This window comes from Danio rerio, chromosome 3, assembly GCF_052040795.2.
Source record: "Danio rerio strain M-AB ecotype USA chromosome 3, GRCz13ab, whole genome shotgun sequence".
NCBI classification, from domain to species: Eukaryota; Metazoa; Chordata; class Actinopteri; order Cypriniformes; family Danionidae; genus Danio; species Danio rerio.
In genome coordinates this window covers 24,214,071-24,231,852 of record NC_141023.1, presented here as the reverse complement: position 1 = coordinate 24,231,852, position 17,782 = coordinate 24,214,071, and the positions used below count along the sequence as shown (strand labels likewise).

The 17,782-nt window shown below is 36.1% G+C and overlaps 1 protein-coding gene and 1 long non-coding RNA gene across 3 annotated transcripts in view; one reads left to right on the top strand and one right to left on the bottom strand.

Moving 5' to 3' along the window:
* LOC147845623 (uncharacterized) overlaps positions 1–17,782 on the bottom strand; it is an 807,608-nt gene that overhangs the window by 651,839 nt on the left and 137,987 nt on the right. The window lies entirely within an intron of this gene.
* LOC141381192 (uncharacterized) lies at positions 1,107–7,539 on the top strand. Of its 2 annotated transcripts, none has more exons than XR_015480803.1 (2): positions 1,107–6,347; positions 6,721–7,539. It is a non-coding gene; the product is annotated as an uncharacterized LOC141381192 (long non-coding RNA). The 2 variants fall into 2 exon arrangements; XR_015480804.1 differs by having other exon boundaries at positions 2,797–6,347; positions 6,711–7,539.

The window sequence follows — 17,782 nt, the reverse complement described above, 5'->3', positions numbered from 1 at the left end:
ACGCATTTGTAGTTCTAATCGCATTCACGTCCAACGTGCAATGTATTTGTGGGCAATATTAGCAGTTAGAGTATGGACGCTTCTACACTTAAATTATTTACCGGAAATAGCAAACCATCCGGGAACCTCTGGCATACTCTTTGCAACATACTATAGTTTGGGACATACTAGTTTTAGTTTCAAATACTATTTAGGATGCATAGTATGCGGATTGGGATGCAGCACCATACTACTGTGACTGTTTGGTTTAGAGTAGGGGGAGGTGTAGTCGGTCATCCATTACGTAGTAGACCTGGTCCAGAACATCATCAAGTTGCGGGCAGTTGGGTCTCTGGGCCTGCAGCTTCACCCTACTTGACTAAAGGGACATTTGTGCACAGACACCGCCCTCTGAAGGGCACGTTAGAGTGAAAACAATCAAACAAACGCCATGTTTAAATGTCATCCCAACCCAAAGTGCTGATAACTGACCACTTTGCACAATAAAGGGTACAAGTGATGGACAGTTTGGGTCCTCATGATTCTTTAGGATTAGGACTTTAGAACACATTAGGGCATAGTTGCGAGCACTTCTAAATGTAATGCGCTCAGTATTTCTACAGTATACAGAGTGATGTTACCACCTACCGCCCTGGCATGTTTAAATGTAGTTACTTTTGCAGATCTGGATGAAAGGTGATTATTTAAACAACACTGTTGGTTCTTAGCAAAATATATATATTTTTAAATAAAAACATTTGTCAGCTTTGCACAGCTGTACAATAAAACTTTAGTGCAACTCCTTATGGTACGTTCAACATTTAATCTCAATAGCAGAACACCTAAACTCTGTATAAATGCCATATAAACCCAAAATTTGAAAGAACAGTTGTAATGAAAACAACTAAATATTGACTAAAATCAATTTCAGAACAATTTTTGAATGATAAATATACTGACACCTAATCAGAATCAGAAAAAGCATTTAGAATATTTCTATTTTATATAAAGTCTAAAGGAATCATCAAGTTGAGTCATTCATTATTAAATAAGTCATTATTAGCAGTGCTATCAGAGTTCAGCGGGAATATTACTTCCAGGATTTTTTACCAGTAAAATTTCAGTGTGGGCGTGGCTACTAAACACAATGTTATATAACAGAAGTCATGCCTGGTTAGGACACAGTGTTGCGGCACATTTACTGGCTTAGATAAATAGCCCAGTGTCCTCTTTTTCTACCTTTTCCTCACAGCTCTGTCATCAGCCTTCACTCTCTCTCTCTTTCGCTCATCCTGGCTTTTTCCTCTGGCTCCTCAAGGCTCAGTGGAAGTTCACACTGACTGTGATTAAACAGTTGGAGGTCAGAGAGTCTACACGTCTGCATGCTTAATGGCAGTCACTACATTACATGCTAGTTTATTTGCATAAAACTGAACTTGCCTTGACTTTTTTTACATCAGCAGCTGCTGCAAATTTGTCAATTTATGATAAAAATGGCAAATCACTGTCAGTGTGAACGTCCCGATACTTTCACTGTCAATGATGTAAAGATACACACAGGGCCTGTAGGCAAGAGTGGAAGAACAACTTTAGAATGGGTACTGTTAAAAAATATAAATAATAGAAGGAAACAAAAAATCAGCATTTACAATTGATATGTTTGGGGTTATCTTAAATAATTCACAATATTTGATCTAATAAATGCAACATGAAATCTAAATCATAAACTGCAAAACATGCAATGACAAAGACAACAAATATTTCATGTTATTTTAACTTTAGTCTTCAACTAAACGTTTTGAGTTATCCAAAATTGAACATAATAATTTTAAGTTGAGACGACTAGAAAAGTTACTTTGATTCAACTAAAAAAAATAAGGCAGCAGGGTTTTTTTTCAGTTAAAAAAACTGAAATTCTTTACATTTTCAGATCAAATTTTAACATTGAAGACTTGATTGTTAGTGTATGTTGAAAACAACACAACAAACCAACCTATTCAATCATAATCATCCTCAGTTTTCTGAAAATGTAAGACTGTAGGACATCATATGCAGAGACTGAAATCAAAATGCTAAAATATGAAGTGCGCAGATTGAACATGTCGGAGTCAAATTCATCTTCACTGGTGGTTATAATACAGGCATGTCATATTGGCTGATGAGACATTGCTTCATGAGGATAAATGACCAATTACACCACATTTTACACTGACATTGATTATATTGGCTGTTTTGTGGGATTCTGGGAATGTGGTGTGTCTTTTTAACTTAGTAATGCAGATAAAATGATAAATGATCCAGAGTAGATGATGACCAGTGAAATGTACTCTGTGCTCAGGTCAAAGGCAAATTTCGATGTCTGCATTCAAATCAAGGCAAGGCAAATTTTCTTTATATAGCACATTTCATACACAATGGTAATTTAAAGTGCTTTACATGAACAAAATAAAATAAACAAGTTTAAGAAAAAAACAACATGATTAAAAACTAATTAAAATGCGATTAAAAAGAAAAAAAGACATTATAGTGTGAAATCAAGCATATTTAATGCAACTGTTTACTTCAATATTTCAAATAACTCAAATTAAAAGGTCACTGTCATTTAGCCGATCATGTTTATGTAAAAAGGAAATGCCAAATTACTTATTCTAACCTGTAATTATTAAAATACATAAACAAATAATCTGATTGAACTAAATTGATAAAATTGTGATTTTTTTTGAAAATGAGTGTCAAACAATGCAGATTGATAGTACTTTAAAAATGTTTTAGTATGTGATCGAACGTTTCTTGTTTTAAATAAATATATCGAAATATGTCTGAAAAGATTGTTTGGTATATAAAGTACTGTTACAATGAATTTTATTTTTAGGTCTTGATAATTAAATATTACACTATGTCGTTACATCTGAAAATACAATTTGGCTACTGAGAATGCGCGTTACTTCATGTGCAGTGCTGCAATTTGTCATGTGCAGTCACGCGTAGTACTGCAGCAGCAAAGGCCGCCTTTTCTCTTTTGTTCAGGCTTAAATGCCATGAATTAATTTTTAAGTTAATTCTTTAGATTCATAGATTTAGTAGGACTATTCCAGGAACTAATTATTTCATTTCATATTTAATTATTAAAGTATAACTTTAATTAAAACAAGGATATGCATTAATAAGACAGTCGTGGAAGCGAATTTGTAATTCGAATTATGTTCAGAGCTCCGTAGTTTAAAATAGGCTAACAGTCAGTTAAACAACAGTATAAGATAACACACACAGCTGCCTAAATAAATAGGCTACAAAACACACAGTTGATCAATTAGGCCTATTAAAATATTATTAAAAAACTGTACTAAAACAAAAAAAAGCACAAGAAAGAATACCGCTTTGAAAGCAAAACTTATTTTATCGAAATGCTTTAATTTTGGACGGTTATTTAAGATTTTTTAGTAAAAATTTAGAGTAAGCCTACTACAGAAATTTTGTTGATGTGGCATCCGAGAGGTATTGGTTTACCGGCGAGCAAGCACACAACCATGGAGCAGAATATAGTCTTATGGGTTTAAATAATTGCAACTTTTCACTTCCCGTCAATTTTAGTACAGGATATAACTACAGTAGAGTCAAGCTTTAATTATCTAAATTATTTGATCATTTTTGAGTGAGATGCTAATGGTCTAATCTGATTCAATGAACTATGCTAAGCTAAGCTAAAAATGCTACCGCAAGACCCAGAGATCCGCTAAATGGATTAAAAAAAGGTTAAAGTCAACTGTTTAACTGTTGATGACTTGTAAAATGAGCATATTACATTAATAAAAATGAAGCGTTGCATTAATTTTTCATTGTTTTGATGCTTGAAAACTAATTTTTGACCCACTTACAGTAGTATTTTAAAGGTCTAAATTAACTTGTTTAAAGTAAATGTTCTGCAGGAAATTTCAGTGATGAAACATTTTAAGTGTAATACTCTTGCCTACAGGAACCCTTGCTAAAACCGATCCTCATAGTTCAACCCTTGCACACTTGAACAGTTTCATCGATCATAATCTGGTTTTGTCAAATCACTCACTTACAGTATAGACGCGATATTACCAGAGTCTCCCCCTCTCTCTGTCACTGTCTCGTTTGTGTTTGTTCCTCCTCTTCTCTCCCTCTTGTCAGGACAGCGGGAAGCTTAAGTCTTAGCTGTCAGTGATATCCAAGTTAATGTGGGTCTCCTGAGGCTGAGGAGAGAGAGAAATGGAGGATAATACACTACATGATGATGAAGAACCGAGGGTGGAGAGAGGAGATCTGTCATCCTCTCCTCTCGTTTCCATGTACTCCATCTCTTTTACTTGTCTAATGCCCCATTTCCATATCTGCCATGCTTTTTTTTCTTTTTTTTTTTTTTGCTTCTTTAAGTCTGGTTGCACTTTGAGGAGATGCTGAATAATTCAGAGAAAGGAAATTTACAGGATGGTGAAAACAGAGAGACAGTCAAAGGCAAACAGAGCTGCAGAGAGCACAGCAAAAGCAAGCTGAAGTGCACCTGTTTGACAACAACCACAATTTGTAGTTGTACATGTTTGTGAGTTGTACATTTTTAAGACTAATTTATGGACTGTTAGAAAGGTCAGTGTTTGGGAGTCTAAAGGAATATTTATAGATATAGACTCAATTAATTCACTTTTGCACCATGTTTATTGGATGGTAAAACCAGCCTTATATGACAAAGAAATTTAACTATTTTAGGTTTTAGGTTCAGTTTAGTGACTAATTCATACACATTCGTACAAGTTCAGTTTTTCAAAAACGTAAATTTTTAAAAAGGAGGTGTGGCAGCCAACCCCGCCCCTAAACCCAACCATCATTGGGGGATGAGCAAATCGTATTAAATTGTACGAATGAGGTACGAATTAGCCACTAAATCAAAACGTTACGAATTGTTGTGAGATTGTGTTTGGGTAGAACATATTAGAAATCTCTCTCAGAAAATTAAAATTATTCAGAAGAATTTATTTACGAATTATTATTTAAGAATTATCCAGGTATGAATCATTAGTTGGTACTAGCATGAAGTATTATATTACATCTGATTGGATAAAAATCTGCTCAGTGCAGGATGAGTCATTCATATTTCTGTCAGTTTTTTCCACAGTAGAAACCACTACATTTTTAGACTAACTGCTTTTTTTCTTTGAGTCTTTATTTTTTGAGATTTTTTTTTATTTTTATTTTTTTTTTACAACTTTTAGGAATGCCCTAACCTTTAGATCATTTTAAAAGCTAAATGGCATATACCTAAAGCAACAAAATCCTTGTAATAAGATGCATTTTTGTCAATCCAATCACAAATAAACACTAAATACAAGTGTAAACAAGTGCTACAACTTTGAGCTTCATCATTTACCTTATGGAAAGTGTCAACTGAAGTGACAATTTCGTGTTTAAAATTAGTCAAGAGATGTTTAAACGGAGTACAAAACTAGTTAAGTCATCAAAAACACAGACTTTGTGTGTAGTCATTCCTTACTGTAATTTTGATAATGTCTATGTTTTGATGTATTTTTAAGTCTATTAGGTTTTCACTGACAGCCCAAATTTAGCCAAAACATCCATGTTTAGATGTCTATTAGACATCTGTTAAACCGCGGTGACCAACCCCGTTCCTGGACATCTACTTTCCTGCAGATTTCAATTGCAACCCAAATCAAACACACCTGCCTGTAATTATCAAGTGCTGCTTCAAGTCCTAATTAATTGGTTCAGGTGTGTTTGATCAGGGTTGGAGCTGAAATCTGCAGGAAGGTCTCCAGAAACAGGGTTGAACGCCCCTGAGTTAAACACAAAATTGCTTTGTGGGTTTGCTTATTCAGTAGTACTTGTGTGTTGCACTAAGTGCTCCTCCAAATGTAAAGTAAATTTGATCAAATAAGTGAAAAGGAAATTGATGAAATGCAAACAAAAGTCACAAGAGATGCATTTGAAATATGTTAATACTTCTCAGCTGATCATTTGTGATCTAATCACTGAAAACACATGTTAATACCAGATGGAAAGATGGCCAAAAACTGTTTTAGCATTTGAAATGTGCTGTCAAAAGCTAGAAAACACTACATTTAAGACTTATTTTGAATTAAGACAAATGCAAAGCATAAAGCAGGTGTGCCAAACTCGGTCCTGAAGGGCCGGTGTCCTGCAGATTTTAACTTCAACTTGCCTCAACACCTGCATTAATGTTTTTTGAAAGCCTAGATAAGCTGCGTCACACTAAAGTTTGAGCTTTTGAAATTCTGTTGTACGGCACTGAGAAAAGAACGGGAATAAACAAGATCATTAGATATTTAAATAAGTGAGCAATTGGCCGATATTTTACATTTTTGTACACGGAGGTAAGGTTTTGATCCTCGATTGGTCTCACGCAGTCAAGTGATTCAATTTCGCAAGTCAGAGTTCACCAAGTTTGAACTTTGCAACGCAGCAAACTGCGAAACTTGTCGCACGAGCTTACGTTTCCGATCTGATGCATTCACGTGCGTATGAATTAAAGTCTATAGGGAGAAAAGTCCAGTGTAACCACAGGCTAAAGCTGCCGTCACACTGGGCTTTTCCTCCCATTGACTTCCATTCATACGCACGCGAAAGCATTAAACCGGAAACACAGGGTCATGCGTCAAGTTTCGGAGTTTGCTGCAGTGCAAAGTTCAAGCTTGGTAAACTCTAACCTGCAAAATCGCATCACTTGACTGCTTGAGACCAATCGAGGATCAAAACATGACTTCTCTGGACAGAAATTTAAAACATGGAGCAATCGCTCGCTTTTTTAAACGTCTAATAATCTTGTTCAATGCGCCCCTTTTCGCAGTGCAGCACGACAGAATTTCGTATGATCAAACTCTAGTGTGACCGCAGCTTAAGAGTTTAATTACAGTAGCTAGCCCAGGTGTGTCTGATTAGGGCTGAAACTAAACTTTGCAGGACACCGGTCCTCAAGGATCGAGTTTGGGCACTTCCGGCATAAAGAAAAGTGAATGAAATAAACAATACAATACTCCATTTTAAATAACAGATTATAGAATAGTTTGATAATACTTCACACTAAAACCTGCATCCACTAGAGTTGAATATTCCTTTAAAGATTTACCAAACATTGACTGCACTGAGATTGTTGAGTATTAATAAAAATTCTGATGCCAAGATTCAATTCAACAAGTGTTTAACAGCCAAGTAGAAAGAGGACTAGATGTTTTCTGTATGATGATCATGAGAGCAACCTTATTCAGTAAATTATGATTACCAATTTTGACTAAAAGCAATTAAACAAATGAGCATACGGGAGAGCAAATTTGATAATTCATGATGACAAGGGCAATGATGATGCTGATGATAATGGCTACAGTAAATATGCCGACACAACAGCAAAGAAATGCCAACTGTTTCTATGTCAAGAGTTGCAATTTCTAAGGAACATACGGACCCAGTCCATCTGATTTAATGGCTTTTTAAGCATCTCTTTATAACGGAAACATTGTTCAGTGTTCTTTGTATAAACTTGTTTAAAAAATAAAAGGCAGAGTCAAACACTCTTCTGGACTGAGTCTGATTAATGATGTTGATTAATGAATGACGTGTATGTGTGATGCTGAATAATAATCGGTGTATCATTTCTGGGAACTAAAAACAATATATTATTGAAAATATTCATACAGTACGTACAGTGTGATATGATCCAGATGCTGCAATAGACCTTGTAGCATTTAATAGCCTCATGTAACCTGAATTTCAATTATGGACATAAAATTGATCCGCTTTGCAGCTTTTTTTGGTCAAGATTTCCCACTTACAGTAGACAGAAAAAAGCCTGTCTGCAAAGGTTAAAAGGATCGTTCACCCAAATATGAAAATGTGCTGTTAATTTACTCACCCTCAGGCCATCCAAGATATAGATGGCTTCTTTCTTCTGTTCATTCTTCTTTTTTAACTGATATTGTGGTTCATGGTGATTCATAAAATTAAAAAAGTCAACAACAATGGCATTTTGAGAGTTGAAATAAAAACACATACAGATAACAAAAAATAGGTGTAATTTTGGGTGAACAGTCTCTTTAAATAGAAACTTATGGTCAATTTCTACCTATGAAACGATGCAAAAGATCCACTTGTTAATAATTTGATACCACAAGTGGTGATTTTAGCCAGCGCTCTATGCATGACGCATTAGACAATTAGAGTAGCCTGTTGTTTTTACTGGCCTGAGGAATGGTTGTGCTGGAAAGAGGGAGCCCTAAAGCCGTCGATCACAGCAGTTTAATTGGAACGAGACTGAAGGAACAAAGACATCTTCGCTCACTCATTCACATTAGAGGTGTGGAAACCAGAGGAAGCCTCGACCTCCTGCCTTTCTGTCTACATTCAGCTGATCTTAAAATAAATCCTTCTGTTGGCTGTGCAGTCCTGGAATAAACTATTCCCAGCAGTTTCAGAAGCCTACCAGCGAGCATACGGTGTGCTTGTATTTATCAGCACTATACTTTCATTAAATATTGGCATCAAATTGGCAACAGGTTTCTTGGTTACTAAAACAATAACAATAAGAATTTTTATTTACTAATCGATTATTGCAGAAACTAAGCACTGTGACCAACAATAGACCAACAACATGAGCACAGAAAATCCTTCATATTTTAAATGATAATGACCATGACGCAGCCTTATGTTTCTTCTGTAATATGATGTGCTGTAACTGTAATTTTGCATCGAGACATGAGCTAATCTCCCTCATATTGTCACTTCTGGTCTCAGATCTCTGCACATGTTCATGTCTTTATGTGCAGGAGTCGTGGCTTCTGACAGTGATTTTACAGTGAAGGTAGGATATTTAGCAATTGCTAGCCTCTCTGAAAATGCTTACCTTAACTTCACCTTATGTTGGCCTGTAAATATCATTCCTGAATGGAATAACAATTATTATCTAAAAGTGTTCTCCAGCCTTCAGCGCCTAGACTGCAGCTCTGCACAAAACGTTTGGATATAGGAGATGGATTGATTCTTCAATTTCGCCAATTGGAAAAGTTTTTTCCTCGCCGCTGTCGCCACTGACTTGCATGGCTATGGAACTGTAGAGCTTCACATCGAAGGATTTGCTCCTCAGTGTTTGGACTCTTAGGGCTCTATTTTGACGGTCCATGCGCAGAGCGCAAAACGCGGGCGCAAACGCTTTCAGGGCGTGTCAGAGCGCATTTTTGCTAATTTATGGATGGGAAAATCCGCTTTGCGCCAAGGCGCATGGTCTAAAAGGGTTGAGTTTATTTTCTTAATGAGTTATAGGTGTGTTTTGAGAATAAACCAATTAGAGTCTCATCTCCCATTCCCTTTAAGAGCTGCTGCGTCGCGCCATAAGCGCATTCGCTATTTACAGGAAATACGCAAAGTAAGTCTAAGTGGAAAAACTGAGCATTTCACTAGCAAACAGTTAACAGTTAACAGTTTTTTAACAGAAAACTGTTAAACAGAGCATCTACTGTGTGAGAATGAGAATGGATCCCTTTCACTTTCGCTCTTGGATAGGGAAACCTTTACGCACAGACATCAATTAGTCTATAAATAATTAATTGCGATTGTTAAACGCAAATATTCATTTCAAAACTATTTCTAAATTCAGTTCTAATTTCCAGCAAACGAATAATATATCGAAAACGAAAGTTATATCCTAAAACACATGCTGTGCCCCTTATGGTCTAAAACCTGACAGGTGGGCAAATCTAAGCTTGTTTTTAATAAAACAAATATAAATATGGGTATAATAAATAATACTGCTAATAATAATAACATTATACAAAAGCAAATTGTTATGAATGAACTGAAAAAGCCTCCCGAGATGAAGAAGGCATAAAAGCAGTGATTTTTCATATTTATGTTGGCTAGAAAATAATATGTTTTGTAATATTTTAATCCTTTATATTTATATCCTATATCTATTCTTATTATATCCTATATATATCCTTAATATTTAATTTTTTTCATATGTAAAGATTTTTGCCTATTGCTCTCTTGTGCGTATTAAGCAGTGTGTAAGCGAGAGTCTCTGCGCTTGAGTTTAGACCGGGTTTGTTTTGGTCTAATGAAAAATCTATTTTAGTTTCTCAAAATAGCGACGCGTCAGCAGTGCGCCTCAGAACGCCATACGCTAATACATTTGCTATTTAAACAGCGTAGCGCAACGCCTCAAAACGACTCTTGCGCCAAGCTGAAACTACCAAACAAGTATTGAGCCATGCCTGCGCCACATTGCGCCTGGTGTATGATAGGGCCCTTAGTACTGATTATTAGACCACACTGAACTGAGCTAAACTGAACTTAAACTCTGAAAACTGATCCTGTTTCAGTTTACTATAATATTCTGTGTGAAGCTGCTTTGACACAATCTACAGTGTAAAAGCGCTATAGAAATAGAGGTGGATTGAATTGAATATCCTTACAGTTACTATACACCATTATCAGTGTTGGGGACAGTTACTTTAGAAAGTAATGCATTACAATATGGAGTAACTCCCCCAAAATTGTTGCGTTACAAAGTTACTTTGTATGGTAAGTAATGTGTTACTTTTCTTTACTTTTGAGCAGTGTTGGGCAGTAGCGTCGCTACAAATGGAAAACCACAAACAAAAACTGCAGCAAAACTACAGCAAACTACAGCAAAACAAATAGTGGAAAACAGCAAAATCAATTGTTTGAGTAGGTTTTCTTCAATCCTTGCTGAAGTCAAGTCCTTCTTAACCAGTGCAATATCATTAGACACACGCAGTGTGCTGAGAGACATCATTAGATCTGAGGCATTTGCAGCCTAAATGAATGATTTAACCTGTCATTAATGATTTCACACCAGCATCGGCACATCAAGACATGGCATTAAATCTCAGCAGGTCTCCGCTGACACAAACTGAGTTCTACCTGCAGATCCCCGAAGATATGTGCAGCTTTTCTAGTGGCGTCAGATGTCTCTCATCCTTTGCTTGAAGTTGTATACTTCTGAACATCTGCTCTTTCACTCTGGGTCTGCAGATGAAGGAATACATGTCATTTCTGCAGCAATACCTGCAAAACAAATGAGCTCTGTGCTAAATGAAGGTTTTTTTTTTTTTTTTTTTGCAGTTTAAAGCATATAATAGCAGAACTTAACACTATTATAGTGCTGTAGCTTGGGCTAGCCATGCACTTGAAGTTTTTTTTTTTTTTTTTTTTTTTTTTACATGACTCAATTTAAGATAATCAGCATTTTGATCCAAACAAAAAATCATACTGGCTACAATTGAATCAGATGAATCTTTAAGCTTCCAAATGGGACAAAATTAGAATTAAAATAAAACACCAAAAATAAACAAGGTGTACTGTGAAATTTATTTATATTATTGCTGGCTTTGTCAGTTTGTATTTTAGCTGTCCTTTCACACAATTTAAAAAAATTAACACTACAAAACAAAATCAGGCAACACAATGGCTCAGTGGTTGTTGGCACTGTTGCCTCACAGCGAGAAGGTCGCTGGATCGAGTCCTGGCTGGGTCAGTTGGCATCTCTGTAAGGAGTTTGCATGTTTGCGGCTGCTCCGGTTATTGAAAATTCATCTGTCATTACAGGAATTGCATATTATTTAATTTACAATACAACAATATTGCTAATATTGCAATAATACGTATAATAGCAGAAATACTTTTACTTAAGATGCCATTTTTTTCATACAGTTAGGTTGATCTGAATACTCTAAGTATGCTCCATATGTCTGGAATAAGCTTCAAGATATACTACACACATGTATGAAATCTGTTCTCTCTATTACTATATTTCAAAATAGTTTAAAGTTTGTCTATTTAGAACAGTGCACAAGTCCTAATAATTGATTATGGATTATATTACTTTTGTGTGTCTACGTGTTGTGATATTATTTTTCTGTAACTCAGTCCTATGCTGCCTGTTTTGACCAGGACTCTGGTAGAAGAAACATTGTATCTCAAAGGGACTTCCTTGGTTAAACACTTAAATAAATAAATAAATAAATAAACAAATAAATAAAACATAGATTTCTATTTAATCAAATAAACACAACATTGTTAAGCATACAAGCATTTAAATAATCCCCAATCTTTTACCAAGAAGAGTAACTAATTACCTGAGTTTTTTTTAATAAACTTAAACTATTAAACCATAAACCAATATTAAATGTTAAATGAATGAACTTGGCTCTAAATAAGATAAATTATTATTAGAAAATATTTAAATTTTATAAAGTAAATAAATAAAAATAAATAAATTAAACAATAAAAAATGTGACCAGTGCTGAAAAAGTTTTTATATTTTATTACTATCTACTTCTCACAAACTAAAACTGATTAAGTAACTATATCATAGTTGTATCATTGAAAAAGTAACTAATTATTAGGGAAATTTAACAAATTACCAAGTTTTGTTTGTCAATAAACTTTAACCAATAAACAATAAACCAATATTAAATGTTAAATGAATGAACTTGGCTCTAAATAAAATAATACATTTATTATAAAAAATAAACTTTACATTTGAATATTGTTGTGGGACAATGAGAGAGTAACCTATATAATTGAATACATTATAGTAAATATGTAATTACTATAGTAAAACACTATATTATAATAGATTCATTCATTCATTTTCCTTTGGCTTAGTCCCTTATTTATCAGTGGTTAGCACTGTTGCCTCACAGCAAGGACGTCACTGGTTCGAGTCCTTACCAAGCCAGTTGACGTTTCTGTGTGGAGTTTGCACGTTCTCACTGTGCTCATGTGGGTTTCCCCTGCAGGCACGTGCACACATAGGGCTCAACCTGTGCAGTGCACATGCCCTTTTTAGTCTTGGATAGAAAGTGCCCTTGCATAATGATCTGAAGTGCCCTCGCCTTGTAATGGGAGGGAGCCTTGGGCTCGAGGATCTTATGAGCTCAGGGCTTTCTCCCGAGACAGCATGTCAAACACACTTTATAATCAATAATCAGCTAAGTGTGAACTCTTGAATTGAATACATTATTGTACATACGCATTTACTATAGTAAAACATTGAATCATAATAGATTCATTCATTAATTCTCCTTTGGTTTCATCCCTTTATTAATCTGGGGTCGCCACAGTAGAATTAATTGCCAACTTATCCAGCATATGTTTTACGCGCCAGATGCCCTTCCAGCTGCAACCCATCACTTGGAAACATATATACACACTCATTCACCCACATACAGGAACACTACGGACAATTTAGCTTACCAAATTCACCAATAGCACATGTCTTTGGACTTGTGGGGGAACCTGGAGCACCCAAAGGAAACCCATGCGAACAAGGGGAGAACATGCAAACTCCACATGGGAATGCCAACTGACCGAACCGAGGCTCAAACCAGCAACCTTCTTGCTGCGAGGCGATCGTGCTACCCACTGCACCACCATGACACCTAAAATGGCCAAAAAACTGCTAAAATTTAATTACGCTTCTTAAAAAAAATTTAACAAAAATAAAAAAGATAAATAGAGAGATAGACCAAATGTACGTCTATCAGTTAGAACGGCTCATTTTAAAACTGGGGAAACAGTCATTTGTTTAACTTGCTTTTATGACAAAAATAACTTCCTTTGCAATACCATTTATTCATAACGCCATTATTCCCATCACTAAATGTGACATTAGCGTTGTTAAAGGAAAGTGTGTGTTTATATGACAACCGAGACCTATTTTTGCACCGCAGAAAGCAAAGATGATGAAATAATCAAGAAGGATTGCTAATAGAAAAGAAGTATGAAATAGACTGCAGAAACAAACTTTGCCAGAGAGAAAAGTCTTTTTTGTTTTGTTTTTAAATCAATACAGAGGAAACTACAGGGAGAGACACTATAGAGAGCACACAGACACAGACACACACACACTTCTGCATCTATATCCATGTCTGTGGAGAATACAAGCCATTTCACGACTACACTTCTCCCTATTGTGGGACAAACACAGACAGACACACACAGACTTCTCGAAATCCACCCTTTGTTTTCCCACACACACATTTATAAGTCAGTGCAGCCCCATCAATCACCAGAGAGAGAGAGCCAGAAAGGCTGGACACATGACACTAGTTAGATGGAAGATGAATGTTGGACATGAACAAGAGGATCACTGAACACATGGAAAGTCATGGAAAGCACATGTTTTGACAAGCACTATATTTGCTAGTCCTAGAACTCTGACCCGTCAATCACAGCGCTGCTGTCACTATAGGAGACATTAGTCGAGAGGCACATTCTGCCATCTGCAAAAAAAACAAGGATACTGTATTCGAGCAGAGTTGGGTAAAGTTATTTTTAGAACTATTACAATAGTGAGTCGCTATTTTTAAAGTAACTAAATGAGTTAATTAAACACGTAAGGAAAGTAAAGTGACAGTGTTGTGTCTTTTTTGGATTAAGACAGGCTTAATACGGCAATCTACTACTTGTAAAACTTTACCCAAAACTGTAGAATTTTTTTGTAAACCTTGTTATTTATTGGAAAGTTTGACATCCATAAATGTAAATATACTACATGTAAACCCCTTTAAGAATATTTGAATAACTAAAACTGCTTTTAAATAACCTTTTAATATCTAGTAACAAGAATACTGTAAAAACATCTAGAATTTGTGCCGTTCAAAAATATTTTCCTTTTCATATGCCCTCTCCTTTCCTTTTTCGCCCTCTCTGAATATTTTCCTTATACTAGAAAAAGTGTTCTCTGTATGATTTATACATAACTATATTTTCTTTTTGATTTTGTTGGTAATAAAAAACTTTTTAATGTCTAGCTCTCAAAGATTTAGCGATGCACAAAAAGTAACTTAATGACATTTACACTACCTGACGAAAGTCTTGTCGCCTATCCAAGTTTTAGGTACAACAAACAATATTTTGCCTTTTAGTTGATCATTTGGCATCAGAAGTGGCTTATATGAAAAGCAAAGCTCTCTAGATTACAGTTATTTTACCAAAATAAAATATGATCATGGCTTGATTTTTAATTATTTAATTAGGACAGTAAGGTCTGACTTTGCTTGGACAAATGTCTTGTCACTTACAGAAATAATGTACAGTAGAGAATAGAAAGTCATAGTGCTGTGGAAAAAGAATTAATATTGTGTATGACTCCCATGAGCTTAGACAACTGCATCCATACATCTCTGCAATGACTCAAATAACTTATTAATAAACTCATTTGGAATGGTAAAGAAAGCATTCTTGCAGGATTCCCAGAGATCATCAAGACTCTCTGGATTCATCTTAAATGCCTCCTTCTTCCTCTTACCCCAGACATGCTCAATAATCTTCATTTCTGGTGACTGGGCTGGCCAATCCTGGAGCACCTTGACCTTCTTTGCTTACAGTAACTTTGATGTGGAGGCTGAAATATGAGGAGGAGCGCTATCCTGGTGAAGAATTAGCCCTCTCCGGTGATTTTAATGTATGACTACACGACTAGTTATTATCTTTTGCATACGGGGATCACTGACAAGACTTCTGTCAGTGTATAACACACTTTATTGGATTTTTTTGACTCAATTGAACATTTTTTGACTCAATTGAACAATTGAACACACCACAAGGACATCAAGAAAACTTTGTGAAAGTGAAAATCAGCCACAAAATCAAAACTTTTGCAGCAATCTACAGTACAAAGACGATTAATGGCCATTGAGATTTTCAAACACGTCAATCCCACTTTCCAATATTTCTATTTGACTTCAACCTGACTCAGCTATTTCAACACTCTCAAAATGCAATTTACACAATCATATGCTCCAAAAGCCTTCTGTACTCTGCAAATGCCCTTAATAAATAACCCTAGGTCTGAATGTTGAGGAAGCACCAGAGAAATGGGTCACCAGATGGCCTGTAACTGCTGAGGAGACAAACCTGCAGCACTGATCATGAAGAGACACAAGACCCCTGTAGTTTCTTTCGTCCATCAAGGTTCTGACCTGCTCAGCTGAATCACAGCATTGCTTAGAATAAATTACATATGATGCTCCATCAATTGAGCAACACAATGACAAGCTCTTCCGTCTGCACGAGCCATTATTTAATGAATTCAGGTCGTTAAGAGAAGGGCTGTCTGGGGAAGGAGTTGGGTCAGCAGTCCATTACGCCTGATAGATTTCTGCATCTCGCTGGATTGATTAAATAATGTGATGAGTAGAGAAAACCACGCAGGACGAGGAGATGATGTCATGGAGGAGGGTGTGGGACATGAACAGACTGTTCTTTTCCAAGTGGAGAATCCTGGAAGGCTACAGTTGTTAAATGTACAGTGATTCATTCTCTAGAATCACTCATCAAGGTCAAGATGCCCTCTAATGGGATCATTCAGGGGTGAGGTGTGATTTGCATTGGTAATTTGCGAGCAGGGGAGGTGCTCGTACACTCATCTCGCCTGAGGAAGATGATGAATTTTTAAAAATGTACTGTATGTGCCATCTGATTCAACTATATCGCATAAAATAGAGGAAATGTTACTTAATCATCAAAAAAAAAAAAAGTATCCAAAAAATATTCTCTCCATATGCACCAGACATCTTTTAATAAGCACCCAGTGCTTCTCGGAAACTTAAGTTTGCTTTTTGCAGGTGAGTGGGCTTGACACCGTCTGTGCCTTTAAGGCACCCTTTCTCCTCTCCATGTGCACCAGACACTTTCTTATTAAAACCATTGTGCACTTCTTTTTGAGTGGTCTTTGTAAAACACCTAAAAAAAGACCAACCCAGACTCATTCTGAAAACATACCTGTATATACATTTTTAAAGAGCGCCAAATATGTTCCAGGAGCTATGTTTTTTGCAGTTGTTGTTTTAGCAAATTCATTAGAGGCCACTGTGTACACTTTTTGAGACCTCAAATTTCTCGCGAGTGCCATTCGCGCCTGCTGTTCTAGCGTAAATCCACCAGAGACTGCTGTCGACTGACTGACTGACCCACGCTCGTCCTTCCCTAAACCCAACTAATAGTGTTTTCAAAAGCATAGACTGTCCTCCTCACCCACTTCCCTAAACCCAACTGACATTTTAAAAGCAATCCAAAAAAGAAAAGGCCTCATCTGATTTTTATCATGTTTTCAGATTTTACCACATTCTCACCCTGTTATTTATTTGTTTATTTAATTTTATTTTTTGGCTTTTGTTTTTGTCTGCTTTCTGGTAGTATTCTTCACCGGACTTAAACCCCGTCAACGTGGTCAACTCCTCTCTGTGTCTCAAGTCCACCGACATACATGGTGAGATGACTGGACAAACTGGTAACAACTGGGAAAGCATCCATATGGAGGTCAGCAGTCAGCCGATTACTGCGAAAAGGAATGGCGTCATATCGCCCCGTAACATTCGTTTCACATATATTTTCTCTCTCTATATGCACCAGACACCTTCTTATAACACTGTGCAATTCTGACTGTGCTTCACACAGGTGAGTGGGCTTGACAAACAGAAGCATTTGATCCTCTCCATATGCATCTTATCAATACTCCATGTTTCTGGAAAAACATTGTGCAATTCTTAGTGTGACTCAAACACGTGAGCTGTCTTTACAAAACCCTTGTAGGAGATACAATTTTTTCATCTATATGCACCATACAGGTTCTTATAAGCACCCCATGCTTCTTTGAAAGCACTGTGCAACACTGAACATGCTCCACAGAGATGAATCAACTTGCCAAACCACCTTTAGGACACGCTTGTTCGTTGTAAGTATTCATTTGTCATAGCTTTTATACACCACTGTTCTCTTACTTACTTCAAGA